Genomic DNA, 11,228 nt, shown 5'->3' with positions numbered 1-11,228 from the left:
ACACCCTAATCCCAGCCCTGACTCAAGGGACAATGCAGAGGCTCCCAGAAAGGAGGGCAGATAACAGAACAGGCAAGTAGGAAGCCAGGACAGCAGGTGAGAGCAGATGAAGGCTTCAAGGACAGAGAGGAGATCAGACAGACCTTTCCAAAGCAGCCCCATAATAGTGGACATAACCCAGCATGCAGCCCAGAGGGTGCTGAGGTTTCCTGGCTTAGGGCCTGGAGCATAAGTGCTGTGTGCTGAAATAGCAGACATAGGTACCTAAGAAGAATTCCTAAGACTGATTCTGAAGTCTTAGGGGGGATTGGAAAAGGTCTTTTGTAGGTAAGATCTGAGCTGGCTCCTGAATGTAAATATGGAAAGCAAAGCAAGCAAAGTAGAAGAAAACTTGAGTGTAAGCACAGAAGTAGGAAGTACAGAGAGTATTAAAAGACTGCTTTGGAGACCAAGTTCCCACAGTGCTTATTTATTCAGTCAGTTCAGTCGCTCAGTCATGTCCTACTCTTTGCAACACTGTGAACCGCAGCACACCACACCTCCCTGTCCATCACCAACTCCTGGAGTCCACCCAAACCCATGTCCGTTGAGTCAGTGATGCCACCCAACCATCTCGTCCTCTGTCGTCCCCTTCTCCTCCCGCCCTCAATCCTTCCCACCATCAGGGTCTTTATTATGCGTCATCTTATGTGTGCTCAATACAGTGTGAGTGTGGCAGCTGTGAGAAATGAACAGCATATGCATCCAGTTATGGGGAACTCAACTGACCAAGGGCCCAACTGCCACATGCTGAAATCCATCACTACCTTGACATGGAGGCCACACATTCCCCAGGTTGCTCCTCGTAGCCAGGGACTGGATCTCAGGGATTCTGAGAGAAGCCCATTTCTAGAAGGTACAGGCTCATCTGATGGCCAGTTTGGGCTTGAGAACTCCCCAGCAGCCATGCCAAACCTTTCTAAGAAAATATAACCATCTAGGACACATCCACCACCCACCCCCTCTTCACTTAAGGTCAGATAACATTGGAGCCTAGCGACTCTCCCAGCTTTACAAGCAACCTTCCTATTTCCTTTGACACCAGCTTTTCCAAGATCAGACTAAGCCAGATAGGTACTGTAAGGGGGGATAATGTCAAAGTGAATTCTTTTCCATAGTTTTTTGCATACTGAATTATTCCTTAAGTAACCCTAGGAGGCCTCTCTGTACAAAGGTATTTAGTGCAGAGATATTTTATAAAAACATTTCTGAAAAAGGATAAATCACTCTGCACCTTGATGCTTTTGTGTATATTGAGATTTCTTCAAGAAGGGAGCAGCTGGAATGAAAACACCTTGGTAGCCCAGCAGTAGGCTTATTGGAGTGGCTACTGAGCTGCGGAATTTGCTGGCTGTCCAGTCTGGTCTCACTGACTCTGTGCTTTCTCGGGCGGTACATGATGGATGTTTTATAAGGTGCTCTGATTTTCCAAAAATCACACAGGGTATGGGAAAGAAGCTTTGGAGCCAAGCAGGCCTTGGTTTAAACAGCAAATATACCGCTCTCTATATAACCTCAAACTGGTTCCCTAAACTTTCTTTTTTTTTTTTTTTTTTTTTTTTTTTTTTTTTTTTTTTTTTTCAAAGCAACATGGAACCTTTATTTTAATGTGATTACTGTACATCTGCAGTATTGGAGTAATCCTTTTACAAATGGAACTAGAAGAAACAATGACAAAACCAAACTGGCATTTGATGTGAATCCACAGGAGTTTTAAGCTTCAAATCCAGCCAAGAAGTTTGTTACAATCTCTTTCAGCTTTGCATCTGACTCTTCTGAGATCTTTCCATCGGTCCTGATTGTGCCCAACAGGGCTTGATGTTGGCTGATAACGTGAGACAAGAAAGCACTCTCAAATTTTGTGATCTTGCTGGGCTCCAGCTTGTCAAGATACCCCCTGACACCCGCATAGATAACAGCCACTTGCTCTGCAATAGCCATAGGAGAATACTGTCCTTGCTTCAGCAGCTCAGTCAGACGCACACCGCGACTCAAGAGTTGTTGAGTGGCAGCATCAAGGTCAGAACCAAACTGGGCAAAAGCAGCAACCTCACGATACTGAGCCAACTCCAGTTTCATGGTACCTGCCACCTGTTTCATGGCCCTGGTTTGGGCAGCAGATCCGACACGGGACACAGACAAACCAACATTAATGGCAGGGCGAATACCTTTGTAGAACAATTCTGTTTCCAAAAAGATCTGTCCATCAGTGATGGAAATGACATTTGTTGGAATGTAAGCAGACACATCACCAGCTTGTGTTTCGATGACTGGCAGAGCAGTCAAGGAGCCACCACCAAAAGCATCATTCATTTTAGCTGCTCTCTCCAGGAGTCGGGAGTGCAGGTAGAACACATCACCAGGATAGGCCTCACGACCCGGGGGTCGGCGGAGCAGCAGAGACATCTGACGATAAGCAACCGCCTGTTTGGATAAGTCGTCATAAATGATCAAAGCATGTTTGCCATTATCCCTAAAATATTCCCCCATTGAACATCCAGAGTAAGGAGCCAGGTACTGAAGTGGGGCAGCATCTGAAGCAGTAGCTGAAACCACAATGGTGTACTTCATGGCATCTGCATCTGTAAGTCTCTTCACCAGCTGGGCAACAGTGGATCTCTTTTGACCAATAGCAACATAGATACAGTACAGCTTCTTCTTTTCATCAGTTCCATCATTGAATCGTTTCTGGTTAATGATTGTGTCAATAGCAATTGACGTTTTGCCAGTCTGTCGGTCACCAATAATCAGCTCACGCTGACCACGACCAATTGGCACCAAGCTATCCACAGCCTTAATGCCAGTTTGCATTGGTTCCCGCACAGAGATTCGAGGAATGATCCCAGGGGCTTTCAAGCCAACTCGTCTTCGGGCCTTGGAACCAATTGGACCCTTTCCATCAATGGCATTACCAAGGGCATCGACTACACGACCCAGCAGCTCCTCGCCGACTGGAACATCTACAATAGCCCCAGTTCTCTTCACAATATCTCCTTCCTTAATAAGTTTATCATTTCCAAACACGACAACACCAACATTGTCAGGCTCCAAGTTCAGAGACATACCCTTTAAACCTGAAGAAAACTCTACCATTTCTTCTGCTTGAACATTTCTTAGCCCATGTACCCGGGCAATACCATCACCAATACTTAAAACACGCCCAGTCTCTTCAAGGTCAACAGAGGTATCAGCTCCAAGAATACGCTCTTCAAGGATAGAGGACACCTCAGCAGTGCCGGTCTTCTGAAGATGAGAGTTAGAGGCATGCAGGTTCCTTGCAGCAATGAAGGATGATCCCAAAGCATTTTTGGAGACCAGCCCCGCTCGCCGAGGGAGGGCGCGGGCCACGGCCGCGGCGACGCGCACGGACAGCATCTTTGCAGCTCCTCCTCAGGTGCTCCCTCCGCAGCCGCAGCCTCGAGACAGACTCTTCCCTAAACTTTCTAAGCTACTGTTCCCTCATCTGCAAAATGGGGCTATCATGTGGAACACGCAGTTACTTGGAGGACTGGAGATAAAATCTAGCATGCTAGGTACTCTATAATTGGGGGTTCTTATGCCTACTGTTTTTATCAAAAAGTGGGCTTGAGTTTAGCTATGTAGAACGAAATGAAGGAGTTGAGGTAACACTGGAGATTGTTTCAGGCTAAGGATCCACGTTTCTCTCTATCACTGCCAACGAGAGGAAACACAGCTCAGAGGTCAAAATGGAAATCATCCAACACCCTAATACTAGAGACTGTCCTTTTAAAATTCTTAATTTTGGCTATTAGAGCCAGAACATTTTCAGACACTAGTGCTTCATCCCATCAGGGTAGCCACAGTATTGATTCAGTGGACTTAGATATTTTCATGCCAGGTGTCTCTTGGCATATAGAATTGTAGATTCATTCTTCTGATTCCCAGAAGAGGGCAATTCCAATTGTGTGTGGTGTTTCTTCCAAAGAGAGGCAGGCTCCATTCTTCTCGCCTTGACACTGAGTTGGCACAGTTTTATTAGTCAGGGTTCTCAGAGAAATAGAACCAATAGGATACACACACACACATACACGTGTGTGTGTGTGTGTGTATCAGGAAGAAAAGCTATGACCAACCTAGACAGGATATTAAAAAGCAGAGACAATACCTTTCCAACAAAGGTCCATCTAGTCAAAGCTATGATTTTTCCAGGAGTCATGATGGATGTGAGAGTTGGACTATAAAGAAAGCTGAACACCAAAGAATTGATCCTTTTGAACTGTGATGTTGGAGAAGACTCTTGAGAGTCTCTTGGACTGCAAGGAGATCCAACTAGTCAATCCTAAAGGAAATCAGTCCTGAATATTCATCAGAAGGGCTGATGCTGAAGCTGAAACTCCACTACTTTGGCCACCTGATGCAAAGAACTGACTCATTGGGAAAGACTCTGATGCTGGGAAAGATTGAAGGCAGGAGAAGAAGGGGATGACAGACGATGAGATGCTTGGATGGCATCACTGACTCAATGGACATGAGTTTGAGTAAGCTCTGGGAGTTGGTGCTGGACAGAGAAGCCTGATATGCTGAAGTCCATGGGGTCACAAAGAGTCAGACACAACCGAGCCACTGAACAGACTGATACGAATTTGTGGGCTTCCTTGGTAGCTCAGTTGGTAAAGAATCTGCCTACAATGCAGGAGACCCCAATTTGATTCCTGGGTCAGGAAGATCCCCTGGAGAAGGGATAGGCTTACCCACTCCAGTATTCTTGGGCTTCCCTTGTGGCTCAGCTGGTAAAGAATCTGCCTGCAATACGGGAGACTGGGCCTCGATCCCTGGGTTCAGAAGATCCCCTGGAGAAGAGAAAGTCTACCCACTCCAGTATTCTGGCCTGGAGAATTCCATGGGCTGTCTATAGTCCATGGGGTTGTAAAGAGTTGGACATGACTGAACAACTGAACTGATGAGGCAGGGTAGAGATTATAAAGAATTGGCTCACATGATTATGGAAATTGAGAAATCTCAGTATCTGTCATCTGTAAGCTGGAGACCCAGGAAAGCCAGTGATGTAAGTTCCAACCTGAATCCAAAGACCAGAGGATCAGAAGCACTAATGACGTAAGTCACCATTCCAAGAGCAGGGGAAGACCAATGTCCCAGCTGAAGGGGTTAGGCAGAGTTACTTGGCTGTGCTGGGTCTCAATTGAGGTGTGTGGGATCTTAAGTTGCAGCATGTGGATCTTTTAGTTGCAGCATACGAACTCTTCATTGTGGCATGTGAGATCTAGTGGTATCTAGATCCCTGACAAGGAATCAAACCTGGGCCCCCTAGACTGGCAGCTTGAAGTCTTAGCCACTGGACCACCAAGGATGTCTGTTCTTCTGCCTTTTTCATCTATTCAGGCCACTGGGAAGGGTTGTCTGCTTTATTCAGTCAACTGATACAAATGCTCATCCAGAAACACCTTCACAAACTAGGTGGAGCAGAAGAATCACCTAACTGAGAACTGCCAAATTTCTCACCAACAAAATACTGAAATATAATACAATGGTTGTTTCAAATCACCAAATATTTTAGTTCATTATACAGAAAATAGATGCCCTGAGAAAAGTCTCCATTGGAACTCCCTTGGTATAGCGACCATGCCACCCTAAGGGGTTGAAATGACTCAGGGCCCTGAACACATCAGATAGAGATTTCAAGTGTCTTTGAATTTGTTGACTGCTCACCATCTCAGGGCCATAAGTGTATATAGGATGGGTATGCAAAGGAGTGCTCCGAGCTCAGTCTAGAAATTGATTCCATTTCCTCCAATCCTAACCTTCTCTCCTCTAGATCATTGTTTTTAAAAGCAGAAGACGAAGACAGAAGAGAACGAGAAAGAATAGAGTAGAGAAATGGAGAAAATGGAAAGAAAAGAAAAAGAAGAGGAATTCTCAGATTGAATGACATCTGCTAAGGAATAAAATCAAAACTTCTGAAGGAAAAATTGGGCCATTTTTCACTCCACCCATTTATTGTTCAAAACCGGGCACACTTTAGATGACAAATCAAGACCGACAACTCATGGTCAGGCAGAACTTCTTTATCCTCTGTTTCTATTTAACATCAGTTTCATTCATTCATTCAGTCGGTCCATATTTATTGAATAATTTTTATCTGTAGAAGAAAGTGAAAAAATATGGTATAATTGAAATCTCCTACTTCACCCACTTGCAGCTAAAAATAAGATGATATCTCTTTTCAAATCAATAAAATTATGCACTCCCAGAATAGCAAGAAATCCATTCTCCTCTCCTAGCACTTTCTGTCTGTAATACATTGAAGAAACCCATAGGTGCTTACACAGATCACATCAGAGAAAATCCATTTGACTGCCAGAAGAAACTGCTCACAACTGTTACTCCATCCATAGCTTCACTGTAGAACTGCTGAAAACAGGGAATCCATCAAATTCTTCTGCTAAAAGAAGTGCTACAGAGGGTGAGGTCCATGGCCAAAAAAGTTGAAGTTAGTGTGGCCACCTTGCATCAAAGTCAGTGGTTCAATTCCAGCCCTATGCCTTGAAGAATCACCAATGAATCTGAGGTTCACTACCAACTTAGCAGCAGATTCTCAGAGTGCAGCATGAATGAGAACATTTCTCTCTCCCAATGCCTTGTCCACATTGGGTGCATTAAGCACCAGTGTTATAGATCTGCAGAGAAACATCCACATACCCAAAATCCTTCCCTGCTAAGGAATGCTGTGAAAACTGTTACCATGTCAGTAGAGGTTCCAAAGAAACCACAAGATATATCCAGAATCAGACCTCTTCCATGAACCATCAGATCAGATTTCCAAAGAGGAGAGGAAGTCCTTCCCTCCGCAGTCTAAGTCCACTTCTTTTCCAGTCCCAGCAGTAAACACTTGTCATTCCCCATGGCCTCAACAAAGAGACAAGCATTGTCTAATAATACATTCCTGTTGTCCCTGGCCTCTTCATAACAATAAAATATTGTCTCCCTCCTTTGGAGAGGGTATACACATAGAAAAAGAAAAGGGTATACATGGGAAAAATAAAGGAGAATAATACATCAAATCATAGACTATAGGACTAGAACAGACTCCAAAAAAGGCTATAGTTCAACCTCTTCATTGTATCAACAAAGAAACAGAGGCTCAGAGGCTTAATCAAACTGTGGAAAGCCAGCTACAACTTTTGATGGTTAAGTCCAAATCCTAAACCCAAACTCATTCCTCTGGATTTTCACATAACAGCCTTTCTCGACCTCTAAATGAAACTAAAAGATGCTTAAATAGTTTAGGGGCTTTGCTTTTTTTTCTTTGCCTAAGGAAAACAGAAGCATTCTTCATTAAGCCAAGGCAGGGCCTGACAGAGCTTGGCAACTGGAACTGTCTTTCTAAATCTGGAAACACCATAACTCCTTTGAAAAGTGGAAGCAACAATTTGTGCCTCTTAAATGTGAAGAAACGTGTTTCTTTGTGAGAAAAAAAAAATAACTGCAGTGAAATTACTGAAGACAAATATTGGGCAAGGCAGTCAACAAAACAAGAGATACTGAGTTTGTCAGAACACTCAGTTTATTCATGTGCCAAAAAGGGGAAAAAATACCAGCAAATTATTTTCCATTTGTAAATATATTCTGTGAATTTTCCCAGAAGATGAATTCGTGAGTTTCAAGAATCGAATACCCAAGTACTTGATAAAGAGGACAAGCTGAAATAGGGCTAAAGAGGAAAAAATAATCTTTATTCTCTCTATAACAAAATCGTTCCAACATCACCATCCAGGATTGTTGATGTGCTGAATCAAATGCATGAGACCACTGCTTTGCGGGAAGTCTCTATTTAAGACCCACACTCTATTTATTCAGATATATGAACAACGTGAAGGAAATTGCAATAGTGCCTTTCATTCTATACTCAATTTTTGAAGTCTTGTTCATTTTTGTTTTAACACCAGATTTCTAGTCTGGATGACTGGTTTGTACAGCCAATCACATGAGGAAACTTGGAGAAAGGCTTATGAATTCCGATTTTGACTTTGTGTTTCAAGCATTCATGAGACCAAAATTCTTCCAATCAGTGGGTGAAATTATCTTTTTTACTTGTTGGAATTTGGTGCACAGTTCGTGAAATGCTATGTTTTGGGATCTTTATCTGTATTCCTCAGCTTTTTGCTGTTCTTCCTCCCTCTTTTCCTTACCTTACTGTTGCATCTTGAGAACTAATATCCCTTTGCGACCGAATGATGAACTCTTCTACTGGCAGAGTTCCTCCTATTGGCATGTCTGATCCAGCGGAATAGGCACTATTTTGTTTTCTTTTTTCTTACTCCTTTCCTCTTGACATAGCTCAAGATACAGTTGCACATCTATGATTAACTGAAATGGGGTAGGGCTAATTATTAAGGGAGAAAATACTAGAATTATGTCTGTTCACTAGAACTGGGGACAGGAGGGAAGCTACATATATTGGAGGTCTAGACGCAGCTACAGATGTAGGAAGTTCAGTCTGCAGGCAAAGCAGGAGTGTGACAAATAGGGTGGGCCAGGTCAACATTGGCACAGTAGGATGTAATGTGTGCTGGGGCAGTTCATACCAGAATAATATGGGGGAGATGATAAGATTGCTCTTGACAAGGAGAAATCAGAGGCATGCCTTGCAGATACTATGCAGAGTTCAAGGCAGTACTAAGGCATGGAGGAGATGGTGGCAGCATCTGGTTACCAGAGCTGGGCTTAGGCAGCAAGCCGACCAGCAGCCAGGGTGAGCCTGAGGCCCCCTGGAGCTTCTTCAGCAGATCTATCTCAAGTCCAGGGGCTGGAGGAGAGCGAGCAGTTGGAAAGAGAGGGGTGAGGGAGAAGGGAGAACTGTGCCATCAGGGGGGAGTCATCATTTGAGTCTGACATCTCACACCTAGACTGAGACAAGCACCCTTGAGGGGAAGGACTATTTTGCTTCTAGGGCCTCTAATCAGAGTGCACATTCTGGGTGCTTAATAGCTGCAAATACTGTTGATTTGAATTAAAGGGCCAGCTTCAGTTAATTACTCGGCACCCTATTGTAACAAATAGCTTCATGGATTTACTGCACTGCGAAGGGTATAAATGGTCTCCAGAATAGGAGCAGTTACATATGGTAAAATCGTAATTGTACAGATGGTCTTCAGAAGCTCCCTTTCCATTCTCATAGGAGAGGAACAGGGCTCATTTCTTTCTTACTTCTCTGTTCTGTTCTGGAGTCTGTAGCTCAGGACCTATCTGCCTACCAGATACAGGTAACCTAAGAATCCAGGACGTTCTTGAGTGTCTACTGGGAAGGTGAAGAAGAGGTCAGTTTTCAGAATCAGCTCCCAGTTTCACAATTCTTAGAAGACCAGCACTAATGATTCCCACAGTGGTTCAACCCAGTAACCCCTGGGTCCACTCCACACCACTAGCACCCTAAATTAGGCGAGGTTGGGAATCTGTTCTATTTGAAGTCTAGACATTACTAGATCACCTACAGCTGCCAGAGAAGAAAACAGGGAAAGTGCATAGTTTCTGCTAAGTTAAGGGCTGACACTAAGTTGAAGGACAGATATTTGCATGAAAGTTGTATTCTTTCTGGACAGATGTGAAGATAAACAAGAGTCTGAAGCAAAATCATGACACTGAGAAGTCGGTGAAATTTGCCTTCAGTGTCTCTCACTTCTATTTCCCTTAAGGGACCAAGCCCTCTCTCCTACACTGCGCCTGGTTCTGGGTGCCTTCCCGAAGTTTCCAAAAGGAAAAGAATTTGATAACATAATTATACTTAACTGTCTCCTTCACATTACTGTGGTAACTGCCCCCAGTATTTGCATTTTAAAACTTCTTATTATAGAGGAAATGGTTTCTAGGTCTTCCCTGGAAGGGATTTTTTTTTTTTTTTTTTTTCTGGAAGAGATTTTTAAGCAATATTAAGCAGGTGGAGAAATTTTTTATAGCAAGGGAGCTTTCTCTGGTTTCCAAACTTACACTGCACAATGTCAAAGGCTGGCTATCTCCAAATGTCAATAATTGTAACTTTGCTTTAGATACATTAGGTGATGGGAAGTTACTTCAGAAGGAACACCCTGGCCCTTTTCTCCCAGCCCTTCCCTTGTACACTCCCATTCCTCTGCTAAAGAGAATGCCCAACATTGGCAAGCGTCTATGAATTACTAAAATATTTTTTGTGTATGTTATCTCATTCAATCCTTACAAGAGTCTTATGAGATAAGGATTATAATTATCTTAATTAAAACCGTAATTCCATTTAATGCTTCTTCTAGAAACATGATCTCTTTGGCTCACCGATGCTATACTCTCTGGGGTTTGTTCTTCCCCATCTCCCATTGCTTCTCCTCAGGGGCCTTTGCTGCCTTCATTTCTTCCTGGCCTTTAAATGTTGGGGTTCCCTAGACTTTTGCTCCTCACTAACACTGGCCATCACATTCATTCAGGAATTTCAGTTACAGCGCATATGTCTAGACTCTCATGGCTCCCGTCAGAGAGCAGTCCACTCTCTGAACTCCAGGACTTTTCAACACTTCTGCTTGAATATCTCACAAGCCCCTAAAACTCCATGTGTCTAAAACGGAATGCCTAATCCACTCAACACCCACCCAGCTCCCACCATCACCACTGGAAAATCTGCCCCTTGGACAGTGTTTGTTGTCTCCTCCACCTCCAGCCTACAGTCATTGGCCAAGTCCTATTACTCTCCTAATGGTCTCTCACCTCCATTTCCATCATCACCTCTCCACTTAGACTCCTACAGTGCTCCCACAAGTAAGCCCCCCCATCCACTTTGTCTCTCTTTCACCATTCTCCATACGGTACCCTGAGAAGTTCCTGTAAAATACAAATTTCACCAAGACATACCTCTGCTGAAAACAGTTGCAGTTGGCTTGACTTTTTTTGAGAACTTATAGATATGGGTCCTCATTCTTAATGTGGCCTTTGAAACCCAGGGCAATGTAGTCTCTACTCAGCTTTCCAACCTTGTCTCACCCCACTGTCCTCTTACCATCAACATTCCAGCCACTCTAGTTTTCTTTTGTCTCCTTGAAAGCTCAGGGGTCTTGCTACTTCAGAACCTTTGAACATCTGTTCTCTCACGTGGTTAACTTTTTTTTATTATTATTTTTTGACTTCACTAGGTCTTGGTTGCTGCATGAAGGCTTTCCCTAGTTGAGACAAGTGGGGGCTACTCTTTGTTG

The 11,228-nt window shown here is 43.6% G+C and overlaps 1 pseudogene; it reads right to left on the bottom strand.

Annotated features, from left to right (window-relative positions):
- Positions 1-1,630: 1,630 nt before the first annotated feature.
- Positions 1,631-3,462, bottom strand: LOC110147184 (ATP synthase subunit alpha, mitochondrial pseudogene; annotated as a pseudogene).
- Between the last annotated feature and the right edge of the window lie 7,766 nt (positions 3,463-11,228).

This window comes from Odocoileus virginianus, chromosome 2, assembly GCF_023699985.2.
Source record: "Odocoileus virginianus isolate 20LAN1187 ecotype Illinois chromosome 2, Ovbor_1.2, whole genome shotgun sequence".
Lineage (NCBI taxonomy): Eukaryota > Metazoa > Chordata > Mammalia > Artiodactyla > Cervidae > Odocoileus > Odocoileus virginianus.
The sequence above is the reverse complement of the archived record's forward strand: the minus strand, read 5'-3'. Positions and strand labels throughout refer to the sequence as shown.